At 34.7% G+C, this 15,173-nt stretch overlaps 1 protein-coding gene and 2 long non-coding RNA genes across 9 annotated transcripts in view; 1 reads left to right on the top strand and 2 right to left on the bottom strand.

The window, feature by feature from the left end:
- Window positions 1-15,173, bottom strand: part of SPAG16 (sperm associated antigen 16) — a 907,696-nt gene that overhangs the window by 659,543 nt on the left and 232,980 nt on the right. The gene's annotated exons all lie outside the window — the stretch shown is intronic.
- Window positions 1-15,173, top strand: part of LOC119867956 — a 32,452-nt gene that overhangs the window by 10,137 nt on the left and 7,142 nt on the right. For both annotated transcript variants that reach the window (XR_005385363.1, XR_005385364.1), the window contains exon 3: window positions 4,786-4,969. This is a non-coding gene — a long non-coding RNA (uncharacterized LOC119867956). The remainder of the gene's footprint in view (window positions 1-4,785; window positions 4,970-15,173) is intronic.
- Window positions 4,278-15,173, bottom strand: part of LOC119867955 — a 77,321-nt gene continuing 66,425 nt past the window's right edge. The window contains exon 3 of the long non-coding RNA XR_005385367.1: window positions 4,278-4,441. This is a non-coding gene — a long non-coding RNA (uncharacterized LOC119867955). The remainder of the gene's footprint in view (window positions 4,442-15,173) is intronic.

The following is a 15,173-nucleotide window of genomic DNA, read 5'->3' as shown; positions in this document are numbered from 1 at the left end:
AACCACTCTGGAAAACTGTGTGGAGGTTCTTCAAAGAGTTAAAAATAGACCTGACCTATGACCCAGCAATTGCACTGCTGGGGATTTACCCCAAAGACACAGATGCAGTAAAATGGCAGGACAACCTGCACCCCAATGTTTATAGCAGCAATGTCCACAATAGCCAGAGTGGAAGGAGCCTCCGTGTCCATCGAAAGATGAATGGATAAAGAAGCTGTGGTCTATGTATACAATGGAATACTCCTCAGCCATTAGAAACGACAAATACCCACCATTTTGCTTCAACGTGGATGGAACTCGAGGGTATTATGCTGAGTGAAGTAAGCCCATCAGAGAAGGACAAACATTGTATGGTCTCATTAATTTGGGGAATATAAAAAATAGGGAAAGGGAATAAAGGGGAAAGGAGAGAAAATGAGTGGGAAATATCAGTGAGGGAGTCAGAACATGAGAGATTCCTAACTCTGGGAAAACAAACAAGGGGTAGTGGAAAGGGAGGCAGGTGGGGGTGGGGGTGACTGGGTGACGGGCACTGAGGGGGGCACTTGACAGGATGAGCACTGGGTGTTATGCTATATGTTGGCAAAATGAACTCCAATAAAAAAATAATTATAAAAAATAATAAAAGATTAAAATTGGTACAGTACAAAAAAATTGCAACTTTTCGTCAAATTATATTTCAATAAAGTTAGCTAAACAAGCTTTACTAGCTTTTCCTATAACATTAGAGGTAAATTGGGGCAGCCCGGGTGGCTCAGCAGTTAGCGCCGTCTTCAGCCCAGGGTGTGAACCCGGAGACCCGGGATAAAGTCCCACGTCAGGCTCCCTGCATGGAGCCTGCTTCTCCCTCTGCCTGTGTCTCTGCCTCTCTCTCTCTGTCTCTCATGAATAAATAAAAAAAATTTTAAATATTAGAGGTAAATAATAACATTAGTTTGCAATTTTTAAAAAAAGATAAATCAAACTTGGTGTAAATCAACAGAGAGTGACATTTTTAAATTGTCCAAATAGTTAAGAAGGGGTTTACAGAGTCCCTTGAAGGACTACATGTGTTTGAATGGAAAAACCCTGGTTGTCTCAATTTCATAGGCAGTGGAATTTATCTGTAAGGTCTAATAGTCCTGTCATAAGCAAGAGTAAAATAAAATAAAATTATATCATATTAAGTATACTAAAATATATGACATATTTAATTAAATATAATTTATACATTCATATAATCTAATTTTATATATATTATCTCATTATATAAAACATAATTATATTTGACAATAAAAGTGCAAACACTACTTTAATCAACATAGTATATGTTTCAGATCTAACTTCTCTCATCTTTACTAATCATTGCCTAAAATTTAAACATTCATGACTTATGGTGAAACTGACTTACATTTTGCTTTACTGTTGTAATACCCAATTAAACTCTTGCTAGAGAAAGACAAAGAAGTCTAGGGAGAAAATTTAGCCATGAAACGAAAATAAGAGAGACAAATCATGAACTGTCTAGCCACCCAATCCAGTCAGCTTCACTCTCCCTCTTTCTTTTTCTCTCTCCCTTTAAACTGAACTCTTTGTGAAGGCAAAGAACACAGAAATCTTCGTAGAAAATGGGATAGCTGGCATATTCCACAAACTCTAAATCATAGTGATGTGTTTAAAGTACAGGGTTGATGGTGAAATGTTAAAAGGATGGAAAAGAAGAGCTTTAAAGACAGGATGAAAAAGAAGAGCTTTCCATGTCCCTTGCTAAGGAGAGTAGCGTTATGAGAACTATGAATTCAAGTAAGAAGTATAAATTCATGACATCCTACTCAAAATAAGATGCACTCTCAGGCATGCCAAAACAAAGGCAAATACTTTCCATTTTATTTGGGTATATATATGCAGCAAGGAGGGGGGTGGTTAATGTTCTAATCATACTAGACGGGTAAAACCAATTTGCTAATAAATGATCTGAAATAATTATGAGTGCTATGAAAGAAACGCAGGACCAGTGAATGATGAGTCAGGGAAAGCATGGTGGAAGGTAGGAGCAGCTTATGGAGATTTGATGGTTGGAAAGGGCTTCTTGACCTAAAATATGAATGCTGATAGGGACCCCAAAATATGATGATCCGGAGGAGGAGTATTCTAGGTAGAAGGAATGGTAAGGCAGCAGGCACACAATGGAACCCTGATGGCATGGGGATTATGGTTATATGAATAATTAAGCTTCAATCAGTAACTAAAGTGAGTACTATTCCATAAAAGTAATTTATTTTTTCTATATTTTCACGGCAAAATCTTACTGAATTAATCAAACTTGGGAGCTATCACCTAGAACTTGATAGGCTCTCTTGTAGTGAGGGTAAGGGAATGATTAGTGTCCACAAGGAAAGCTTTGAGGCTATAAAAGACCACCAAAGGGCTGAGGTAGGCTGGACTGAGACCTTTCAAAGCTCCAGCACTCACTGATGGCCTGAGAGTTCATAGCTAGTAATTAAACTGTTTTCTATTAAACTGTTTTCTATTGTTTCTATAAGTGGAGGCCCCTTCCAGCTAGATCTTACTGGGGCTGCCTGCAGAATGCATATCAGGCATCAGTAATGAAACTAAACTTGTATGTACTATACAGAGGGCAGTTATGTTTAGACTGCTCTCAGCATTAACTCTCCTTTCTAATAGCATCCAGATTCCTTACTGGAATGGTCTTTTCCCCACTGGATCCAGCGTGGTCTGGGGGGCCAGATACCCATTAGATAAGAGGCTAGCTCTGCACTGTTGTAATCCTGAAAGGCTTTCGGGCTACAATGCCCTGAACAGATTGTTCATGTTGTGGTTTGCTCTTCCTAGACCCCAAGGATTAACTGTTCCTTCTTTCTCCTGGTACTGCTTCTTCTGCTTCAATAAACTTTTGAAATCTTTCAGTAAATTCGTGTTTAAATTAGCCAGAATACCCTACATGCAGAGAAAGGGTACTATCTGAAGTCTGTTGACTCAGAATGAACTAGATATCAGTCTTAATATTTAATGTGCCTGGATGGAAAAAAAAAATCATGTAGGGGGCTTTTAGAACTGACAGGCTTGGGACCCAGCTGTGAAATTCGGATTCAGTAGTTTAGGCTGGAGCCCAGGAATCTGTGTGTTTAATAAACATCCTCAGGATTCTGAAGCAGATCACATTTTGAGAAAAAAATATGCAAGACTATCTTCTGGCTTCCCCCTACTGTCACCTTCCTTCCATGATTTACTGCTAATATTTGAGGTGACAACTTGTTAAGGTGCCTAAGGGTAGCTATTATCGTTGTATTAGTTGCTGTGTTTGTCTCCCACCTCTGTGTTAAGAAAGTTAATGGAATGTTTCCATTTAAAAGACCTCCTGCAGAGTAGCAGACTCCACAGGGAAAGAAAAGTAAATAAGAAATAGTTAACTGTGCCAACACATTAATTTATCCTATAATCTGCTTAATTATGCAGTAAAATTAGACAGAACAATTTACTGGAGGATATTTCTTTCCACACACAGAGAATCGGGGAGTTTACATATTCCTTCAGTGTCTTATAAAGAGCTCTAAAAATGGTATTAAAGAATGTGAGTTTGAATCCTCACTCTGCCACTTACGGCTTGTATGGCTTTGAATATGCATTAACCAGGTTGATCTCAGATTTCCTCAAAGGCAAATCTAATTTCACAGGAACTAATTTCACAGAGTTATGGTAATAATTATAGAAAGTAACAATCACGTTGTAAACCATATAACAATATATATTCCAGTATCTAGTTATATTCTAGCTATACTCTAATTCTGTTACTCTTTAATGTGTAAAAGCAGCTATTTACACAATTCAAACTATTTTCTAATGTTAAGTAGTAATAAATCATTTAGCTAAACTTATTCCTTTCTTGTATTTAAGTTACTAGAGTATCATGTCTACACTTGCAAAATAAAGTTTATTTTAAAGATAGTTTCAATGAGCAAAATCTCAAAAATCCTAGTATGCCACTCACTCCTAATAACAATTTTGGTATTCTTATTGGTGGATTTTTTCTCACCTAGCAAATCATGAGGATTGTAACTGTATTATCTTACAAGAAGAGCTATGCCATAGGTGTTCAAAAAAGTTCTCTTTGCTCTAAGCATAAATTATGCATGGAGATCGCAATATTAAGCAATCTTCATATCTTAATGCACCCATAATGTCTTATAAAAGCATAATAATGAAGTTTCATAGATAAAAGAAAAGTAAATCTTTTCAAAATATAATGTCAAATTTATATAATGACTTATCTAGGACTCTTCCTTTGTGACCAACTCAATAAATAGATTGCATACTGTGATTTCAACATACAGGCACAATGTTTTCAAGGAAAATAACAGGGCTGTTGTGATGAGTATTCATTCTCTGATGCCTCCAGAGGATTGATGACAGAAAGGACCAGACATGTCCAATAGGCCAGCCACTAAAGGTTGAATTGAGAAGAATTTTAAGTTAATTGCCTCCACTCTTTCTGTTTCAGATTGATGAAGCCTATTGATTCCCATCATTGATTGTCTTCTAGTTTAGGGTAAAATGGAAAAGGAAGAGATATTCCATATATCTTATTATGATCTTTGTATCCCTTGCACTGAAATTTGTTATAAAAATCCAGATGTTACAAGAACTTAATGCTTTGTGGGGCATTAAAAATTCTAGTGAATAGTGAGAATTTTACATTAGCAAACCAGACCTAGTTTTTGTTTTGTTTTGTTTTGTTTTGTTTTGTTTTGTTTTAATTCCAGTATCCATATTCTCTCCATCTCATAGATTCCTTGGCCAACAAGCTTTCAATGAGTAAACTTGTTTTGGAGACACTATTTCCCATACCCGCCAATCAGAATATTCTTTCAACAAAACACAAGAATGGGATTTTAAAGTGGGTTGCTATCTTGTTTTCAAACCTGAAGGATCTCTTGCTCCTTGACCCACTGTGAAAAAAAGAGATTGAAAGGTGAGGATCGCTGTAACTCAGAGTAGCTTTTTAGAACCTTGAGCTGAGTACTTGCATTCTTTGTTTATACTAAGCAATCCTCTCCCACCCTATTCAAATTCCTCCCCCCCTTTAGGGAAAGGAATAGCAAAAACTATTCATACATCCACCAGATATTATTGAGCATCTATTATGTATCAAACACTAGGGAACATTAGTGAAAATAAAAAGGAAAAAAATTCTGGCCTTCATAAAAAATGTATTCAAGAAGAGAGGCAGAGAATAAAAACCTAAAGAGAAATAGGAAAAGTAGGTGAGAAGTACCAGAGGATATTTATAATATTTGACATGAAAGGTGTCATTGAGAAGCTGTCATATGGATAAGACCTAAAGCAGGCAAAGGAAAAATATCATATAGATATTTGAAGGAAGATTATTCTAGGCAGCAGAATGGCAATTTGCAAAGGCTCTAATGAAGAAATTACCTGGTCTATTCAAAGCAAGTCAAGACCAGTGCCTGGGGTAGAGTAAGTTAGGAGGAGATTATCAGGAGATGATGTCAGAGAATTACAAGGCTCCATAACATGTAAGATTTTGTTGATTATTAAGGATCTCAACTTTTGTTCTAAGTAAAATAAAGAGCCAAGGGGTTTTGTGAGCAGAAGGGTAATGATGTGACTATATTTTAATGGGATCGCTCTAGCTATTGTTTTGAGAACAAACCTGGCGGGGGTTGAAGAGAAACAAAGGCATAAACAGAGAGACAAGTTTGGAATCTATTATCATGATCTAGGCTTGAACTATAAGTGAAGATGGAGAAGAATGGTCAGATACTGGATATAATATGAAGGAAAACCAATAGGTTTCCCTAATAGAATATTCAGTATGAAAGGAAGAGAAGATTCAAGAATGAGTCTAAGATTTTTGAATCAAGTACCTGGAAGAATGGAGTTAGGAAACTAACTGAAATAGTAAAGTAGGTACAGAGAGTTCTATCTGCCATATTGAATTGAAATGCCTTTTAGATATCTGAGTGATGATGTAAAGTAAGAAGTTGGAATCATGAGGAGGTGTCTTGGCTGAAGACAATCATCTAGAAATCGATGTTAAGAGTGGAAATAATTCTAAGTGGGGAAAAAAAGAAAAATTCCAATAGAGCAAATTTATTAGATGTTTATAAACCTTATATACAAAATATATTAATCTTGATATTTCCCCTCTGAACAATTATTGAAATACCTACCAGTTAATTAATATGCTTGTTAATTAAGAAAAATAAAGGCAAATAGCATATCTAAACTAAAAATGAGACATAACAGTTCAGGTGAAAAAACTTACCAATATTTTCAAGCCCTCATTGTATTTTTGCTGTAGGTATTTAATATGTATGAATGTATAATGGACATGCATGGACACAATTTTGAGATCAATAAACAAATACAATTTTGTGTATATATATATATATTATATACAATTTCATTGTTTTCAGTGTTCTACCTATACAAAATATAGACTATGGAGAACATTATAGAAAGCAGTATTAAAAATGGGTAACTTTCTGTGAACTAAAGGAGGGAAGCTTCCTTTTAAATGCAAAAAAAAAGGAAGAAAAAAGATAATCCCTGTTTCAGCTGTAAAAGGGTAAAATGGTAAGAATATGAAACAAAAGATCTCTGTATATTTCTAAAATAAAACCTAGTGTTTCATTTATATACTTGCATAGGTTACAACATATCATTACCTAGTGTAATAATAGAATATATGTAAATTACAAAACTGTGTTTCATAGTGGAAATTAGATTTCTCGTGGGAATTCTTTTAGTAGTTTACATAGCAAATTTCCTGAAAAATGGGGTAGTTAATGGTGTAGCTATCTGTGAAATAAATAAAATAGAAGACATAAGTCATAGTATTATTAACTGAACACTCCATTTAAGCCAAACAAAGCCATAAAAATGGACTGAAATCTTTTACACTGTATCTAACATAGCTTATCAAGATATTTAAGTTTTTTTTTGTTCTTCAATGTAGTAATCATTACATTATTTTTCCAGGAGTATAGCATTAGAACAGATTACTTAATATAAAATCATATAGTAAAAAACATGCTATTGATAAATACTCATTCATTTTCATCTTAATGTCCTTGACTATTTTATCCCAACCAAAAAGACACTTAATAGTAAAATGTTTAAGAATGTTGTGACTAAAATAGGAAAAAAAGAAGCCCAAACAAACCAGATAATACATTTTGAAATATAAGTGGTAGGAATATTTAAATAAAACTGGTCATCATTATAACACCAAGATATGACAGAGGAACTAGCAAGAATTCCAGCCACGAGCCTCAGACAACCATGACCCAACCTGACTAAACATTAACTGGGGACTGCTTTCTCTGTGACTTTGGTAATTACATTGAATAGACTGAATAGGCAAAGTAAATTTTGTTTAAAGGATTGGAACCTATAAAAATACACATGCCCACATATCTCCAGAATACAACTATTACCACTATCATTAAAAGCCAAATTAAAGAGCAACGTTCAATTTTCTTAGGATAGTCTGAGAGAAAATGATTGATTTGCACTTTTTAATGATTTCAGTTTGGACTGAAAAGGAAATGATGGGGGTGGGATTCGATGGAAAAATGTCCTTAGAGGGGACGTTATGACGTCCTAAGTGGACTTAGGGCCCTAAGTGATAGGTAATATAACCTGAATTTGTCTGGAGGACTTGGAAAGATGTTTGGTGAGATATGGAAGTCAAGAGATTGCCACTGAGGAGTCCAAGAGAGGGACTGCCTAATCACTCTGGTGTGTGAGAAAACTAAGCCAGCAACTAAAGAATGTAGTATCCACAATAAATTTAAAAAGTCACACATAGGTAAATAGAGAAGGATGTATTAAAAACATCCAGGGAAGAAAGCAAAAGCCTTGAACACTAAGATGACAACAGTGGCACAGAAGAATTGGCACATACAAAATTTATGAATATAGAGTCAGAGGTTACTATTTCTCTAAAGTGAATTTAGTCAAAAGCAAGAGAAAGTTTTAGGATGGTAAATATAAACCACTGTTCAAGTAATTTAGAACAAATGTAGAAAATCAAGCTGATAGCTACAAAAAGGCTCCTGGGAGGCTTCTAAGGGTCTGGGGTTTTTCTGGCTTTAATTTTCAGAATGGATGAATTCACTGAATAATGTTCATGCTCTTACTTGATTTTTGCTGTAGCCAAGTCTCTGAGATCAATGAATAACCAGTTTTATTATCACTTCTGCAAAATGGCAAAACACATAACTCTTTTAAAGAACTGTTCTTTTAAAAAGCTGTCTTTTATTTACTAGCGGATGTTTTCTCTTTAAATGCACAATATCTTAGTTATGAAGCCCATCTCCTTACTTCCCTATCACACACAAACACAAACACACACACACACACATACACAGAAAACAAAATTAGAAAGAGTTGATGGGCATAGATTTGAATCTGGTGTCAAGAATTAGTAGAGATAACTTCTCACTGAAAAAATCATAAAGGACCATAGTTACATTTAGTACTTTAAAAAATATTAAAATGGATTGGGGTCTGGAAAGTACAAAATTAAACAACGATGAAAGGTGCTTATTAGCCTTAATGGAAGGGAAATTACTTAAATGACTTCATGAAATTGGAGGAAGTTGCACTTGATAAATTTCTTCCGAGAAAAGTGTAAGTGTTCCTTGCAATTCATGAGCAAAAGAAAACAAAGACCTCTTGGTCAGAACACCAACTGTATCTTAGATGGACTTTAAAATTCATGTGAGTGTACACCATTTACTAATAGAGCAGATGACTCACAGTGGACAGAGGAATGGGCTTCAAACCAGTAGACTCAGCTGTGTGTTCTAGCTCTGCCCTTACTAGCTAAGTCAATTTGAATAATTACTTTGTCAGGTATAAAATGACAATAATATTATCTAATAGCACTCTCTATTTTATAAAAAAGTAGATGATTAAATTAGACCATGCATGAGAAAATTCTGATGTGTTCTAACACAGATGCTGAATGGACTGAATCTTTCCAAATTTCACAGGTGCAAGTGCAGAGAATCTACCAATATTAATCTAGAAAGTTAACTCATATGCCTAATTCATTACTTAAGCACTGAGAAAAATATGGCTCAAGGGTTTTTTGTTGTTGTTTTATAGAAGATCTTCATAAAAAAGAAGTAAACAAATATTTAACTAGTATAGTACATGTAGTTATATTAAAATTTCAATAATCAAATATGTTTTTAAAAAAGAAGAAAAAAGCTATAATAATATGCTCATGGCCATTTTTCTTCCCGGAGAATATTCTGTCCTTCTTTACCAAAACCTTCTCTTGCCTTTATGTTTGTCTGCTGATTCCCATCATATTCTCTGGATTAATTGATTCACCATTGTCTCTGTTCCAATGAAGACAGTAGGGCTACAAGGCAGATGAAGCTTTGTCTCTTACTGGGGATATGGATGACTCCAAGGACTAGGAATGTGTTTATTTCTAAACAGACTAGGGATCATGACTTGTAGGAGGTCCAGTTACAAGTTAATAACCAGAACTAGGTGGACATTCAGTAATAGGCCAACTAAGAAGACACTTAGAAGAATACCCATGGCCACATTATCTATAATTAGTAAAAATTTGGAAATAATATTCAAAGAGCATATGAAAAAGTACTCAAATCATTTATCAGGGAAGTGTCAAAACATAATGAGATATCAACATACACCAATAAAATAGCTATAATGAAGAGGACTGACGATATCAATTTTTGGCAAAGATGAGAAGTAACTAGAATTCTAATACATTATTTTGAGATTATTGGAAAACAGTTTAGTAATATCTACTATACTTGAACATATATTTCCCCTATGATCCAGCATATTTTCATCAAAAGACACATAAATGTTCATGGCAGTGTTATTCAAAATAACCAAAAACTTTTTTAAAACCATGAATGGCTTTCTACAGAATTGTGATACATTTATATAATGGAATGCTACACACAACTAAAAAATAATTAATTACTAAATACTCATGCAACAACATGGAAAAATCTCAGAAATACTATGTTTAAGTGAAAGAGACCAGGCACCACAGGGACACTACTCAATTGCTTCTTTTAAAGTTCATAAAGGCAAAACTAATTTATCTTTATTGAAATCATAATAGTATTTACTGCTGGAGGATACATGAAGAAAACTTCTGAATAGTATCAATGTTCTATATTCCTGTTGAAAGTTGTGTTTATGTGAGTGTACACATGTGTATACCAAGCTGCATACTTAATATCTATGTACTTTACTATATGTAAATATATATTAATTTAAAAGAGTCCTTGTCTTTTCTAAATATATTCCAAAATATTTATAGATGAAATAATGTGTCTTCTATCTGCTTCGAAATTATCTAATGTGTGGGAATAGTTGAGTGAGCATATTTGAAGCAAAATCTGCCATTTTTTACTAACTCTTGGTACATGAAGTTCTGTATATTATTCTTTCCATTATCATTTATATTTGAAATATTTCACCAACCAATAAATAAAAACTCTGGGACACCTGAGTGGCTCAGGTGGTTAAGCATCTGCCTTCAGCTCAGATCATGATCCTGGGGTCCTGGGATCAAGCCCTGTGTTGGGCTCCCTGCTTGTTGGAGAGTTGGCTCGTCCCATCTCTAGTCCTACCCTGACTTGCTCAGTCACTCTCTCTCAAATAGATAAAATTTTTAAAAATAAATAAGCTATATAATAATAACTACATGATAGTTAGCTAGATGGATTAATAGATTTGAAGGTGAGAAAGTGAATACAATGTATACAGAAAATTCTTTGTGGAGTTTTGCAATGAAGAGAAGTGGAAAATGAGATGTAGATAGAAGAGAATGTAAGATTAAAAGAATACTGTGTGCATATTATAAACTTAGGGATTTTTTTACTTAAAGCCAATGGACAGAAGTTGAAGAACTATAATCAGAGAAGCCATATAATTAAAATTTTAAGATCCCTGTGTAATAGAGAATTCTTAGAAGAAAAAAATGACAGAGGAAAGAAATAAGGAACAAAGTAATAAATGATATAGATCTATAATATGGCAGTAGAAAGAAATTTGTAACAAAATGGACTGATGTGAAAATATGGAAGAAATGTATCTACATATTATGGTAATTTATTGGATGAAAGTAAAAAAAGAAATGGGACATCTATTTCCATCATTCATTCATTCAACATCTATAAATGCCAAGAATTATGAGGGACTCCAAAGAGCGTAGCAAATAAAGTAGATAAAATCTCTCCCTCATGAAGCTTCAGTGCATGGAAGAGAAATCAATAATTTTCAAACGAAAAAAATGAACGAGTAAATAAGTTCTGTAAAGCAAAACAAAACAGGAACCTATTATGGAGAATGAATGGAAAGGCCAATTTAAATAGATTGGGTAGAAAATGCCTCCCTAAAATATAACATTTAAGCTGACATAGAAAGAATATCAACATACATCAATAAACACCAAAATACCCCCAGTCTTTGTAAGGTGACAAATGGACAATATAGAAAGAGAAAGGAAAGAGGTTAACATATGAGAAATAAAGCCAGTATAATGAAATGAATGATAACAGAAAGAATGGAAATGCAGTGAAAGAGGTAGCCCAGAGAGTGCAGAATCAAAGAAAATAGTTTGAATTTTATTCTAAGTACAATGGGATACCAATGAATCATTTTAAGAATTGACTTCATATTATCCATTTATTTGTTTTAAATAGTTAACTTGATGTCTCCTCATTTCACACACAAACACACTAAAACAAAATGGCTAAACAAGAAGTGGTTCTAGAAGGATAGACTGCTAAAGCACGAAAAGGAAAGTTTTTGTAAGCCTCTTGTAAGAAAATATTGGAGAATATTTTTGTTGTGTTTGGGTTGAGGAACTCCTTCAAGGATAAAAATTATAACTTATACAGGAAACCATTAATAAATTTAGTTTTATTACAAAACACATGACTACTCATCAAAACACAGCAAAATCAAAGGAATATTGAAAAAGAAAACCAATGCTGGGGGCATCACAATGCCAATTTCAAGCTGTATTACAAAGCTGTGATCTTCAAGGCAGTACAGTACCCGCACAAAAATAGACATATAGATTAATGGAATAGAACAGAGAACCCAGAAACAGACCCTCGACTCTATGGTCAACTAAATTTCGACAAAGCAGGAAAGACTATCCACTGGAAAAAGGACCTTCTCCTCAATAAATGGTGTTGGGAAAACTGGACAGCCATGTGCAGAAGAATGATACTGGACCATCCTCTTACACCAAACACAAAGATAAACTCAAAGTGGATGAAAGATCTAAATGTGAGACCAGAATCCATCAAAATACTAGAGGAGAACACAGGCAACAACCGTTTTGAAGTTGGCCAATGCAACTTCTTACAAGATACACTCTGAAGGCAAGGGAAACAAAAGCAAAAATGAACTATTGGAACTTAAGATAAAAACCTTCTGCACTGCAAAAGAAACAGTTAACAAAACTAAAGAACAACCTACAGAATGAGAGAAGATATTTACAAATGATAGATAAAGGGCTAGTATCCAAGATCTATAAAGAACTTATCAAACCCAACACCTAAGAAACAAACAATCCAGTTATGAAATGGGCAGAAGACATGAACAGACATTTCTTTAAAGAAGACATAGACATGGCCAAAAAGCACAGGAAAAAATGTTCCGTATCACTTGGCATCAGGAAAATACAAATCAAAACCATAATGAGATACCACCTCACACCAGTGAGAATGGCTAAAATTAACAGGACAGGAAACAACAAATGTTGGCAAGGAGGCGGAGAAAGGGGAATCCTCTTGCACTGTTGGTGGGAATGCAAACCGGAGCAGCCACCCTGGAAAACAGTGTGGAGGTTCTTCAAAGAGTTAAAAATAGAGCTACCCTACAACCCAGCAATTGCACTGCTGGGGATTTACCCCAAAGATACTGATGTAGTGAAACCCCGGGACACCCGCACCCCAATGTTTATAGCAGCAAAGTCCACAATCGCCAAACTGTGGAAGGAACCATGATGTCCTTTGGCAAGTGAATAGATAACAAAGATGTGGTATATATACAATGGAACATTACTCAGCCATCAGAAAGATGAATACCCACCATTTGCTTTGATATGGATGGAACTCGAGGGTATTATGCTGAGTGAAGTAAGTCAATTGGAGAAGGACAATCATCATATGGTTTCACCCTATGTGGAATATAGATATAGTGAAAGAGATTTTAAGGGAAAGGAGGGGAACTGAGTGGGAAAAATTAGAGAGGGAGACAAACCGTGAGAGACTCCTAACTCTGGGAAACAAAGGGTTGCAGAAGGGGAGGGAAAGGGTATGGGGTAACTGGGTGATGAGCACTAAGGAGGGCACTTGATGGGATGAGCACTGGGTGTTATACTATATGTTGGCAAATTGAACTTAAATTTAAAAAAAAAATAAAGTTGTATCTAGCTTCTAAATCTATGGTGAACACACACACATACATAGAGAAAGACTGCGTGTCTTTGCATTTGTACAAAAATTTCTCTGGGGGTGAAAGTTCAACAGGTGGATTCCAAGAGATATTCATGTTTAATTTCACTAAGTACTGCCAAATTGTTCTTCAGTCAATTTATACTTCCACCAACAGTACATCATCATTCCTATTTACCACACTGTGATCGACAATTAACTTATAGCAACAAGTAGATATATAAAGTTGACTAATGAAAGATACTCAACTTTGAAAGACAACTTATCTCTACTTCCAGTTACTCAGATAAAGCAGATCCAGTGCCTGGAGAGAAAGATACTCAACTTTGAAAGACAACTTATCTCTACTTCCAGTTACTCAGATAAAGCAGATCCAGTGCCTGGAGAGTGAAGAACTCAATAAATAACTGTTAATCAAATAGATGAGAGATGCCTCTTCAGAGCTTAGCCAGAAGTCCAAAGTCTTCATGGCAATGAAGCAAAATTAATTCTAACTTCGATGGTTTTGGATCACTTAGGAAAAAGGAAGAGGTAAAAGAAGATATTGAAAGTACATTACTGAAACTTGGAAAATCCTCAAGATTCTGTTATAATCTTCAACAAAGAAGAATAAACTAGAAGATTGAAAATCCAAACCGCACTGTGTGTGTAGGACTTATGATAGTTTATATGTCCATTTGACTGAATCATAAGATACCCAGGTATCAATTGATAGATAGAATGTAGCAGATTGTCTACCTCAAAATGGATGGGTCCCATCCAGTCTACTGAATGCCCAAATAGAACAAAAGTCTGAGTAATGGAGAATTTGCTTTCTCTGGTTGTCTTTGATTTGGGACATGGGTTTGATCCTGACGTTAGCCTTGGACTCACATTGGAACTTATACTATAGGCTCTCTTGCTTCTCAGGTCTTCAGACTCACACTAGAATTATATCTCTGGCTCTCCTCAGTTTCAGGCTTACTGACTCCAGATCTTGATTCCTTATAATAAAATATGTTTAATATATACACACATTATTACATAATCATATATCTCCTATGGCTTTTGTTTCTCTGTAGAATGCTATTACACATGCTTGGGATAAAAAGTTGGGGAAAAGGGATTGGCTAAGAAACTATGAGGATTATTCAGTTTCCTCAATGTTCTATATAAAATCAAAGTGAATTAGAAGGAAAAAGGTAAAGAGAAAATTTAAGGGTGACCGTTTAGCCATTTATTTCAGTGAGCCTTAGGATAGCTTGGAATTGTAAGTAATCGATAATTAATGTTTAAGAGAGCAGCAAGTAGTAGATGATTTTCACATAGCCTTGCAGAAATATTTCCTTAATAATGGTTCCTCCTTTTCTTTACTCTGCAATTATCAGGATATTTATATTTTTGTACTATTACAAGTAAACTGAATTTTAAAATTATATTTGCCTACTCAGTCTTTAAATCCTGAAAAGAGTATTTTACTTGTGATTATTTCTTCTTAAAGAACAAATAAACAGATCATAAGTATTTGATAATGTAACAGTATGACACTGAAGAGACATAACCTTTCCTAAAACACATTTGCTCAATTTAGATGACATAAAGCTAATACTCTCTAAAGGTCAACTTTCCGAGTCAAATATTTCATATTCAAAGGCAATAAGTAACTAGGTTGTCTACACAGTTTTTCCCACGAAA

This window comes from Canis lupus, chromosome 37 (assembly GCF_011100685.1).
Source record: "Canis lupus familiaris isolate Mischka breed German Shepherd chromosome 37, alternate assembly UU_Cfam_GSD_1.0, whole genome shotgun sequence".
NCBI classification, from domain to species: Eukaryota; Metazoa; Chordata; class Mammalia; order Carnivora; family Canidae; genus Canis; species Canis lupus.
This window is presented reverse-complemented; position numbering and strand designations above follow the sequence as displayed.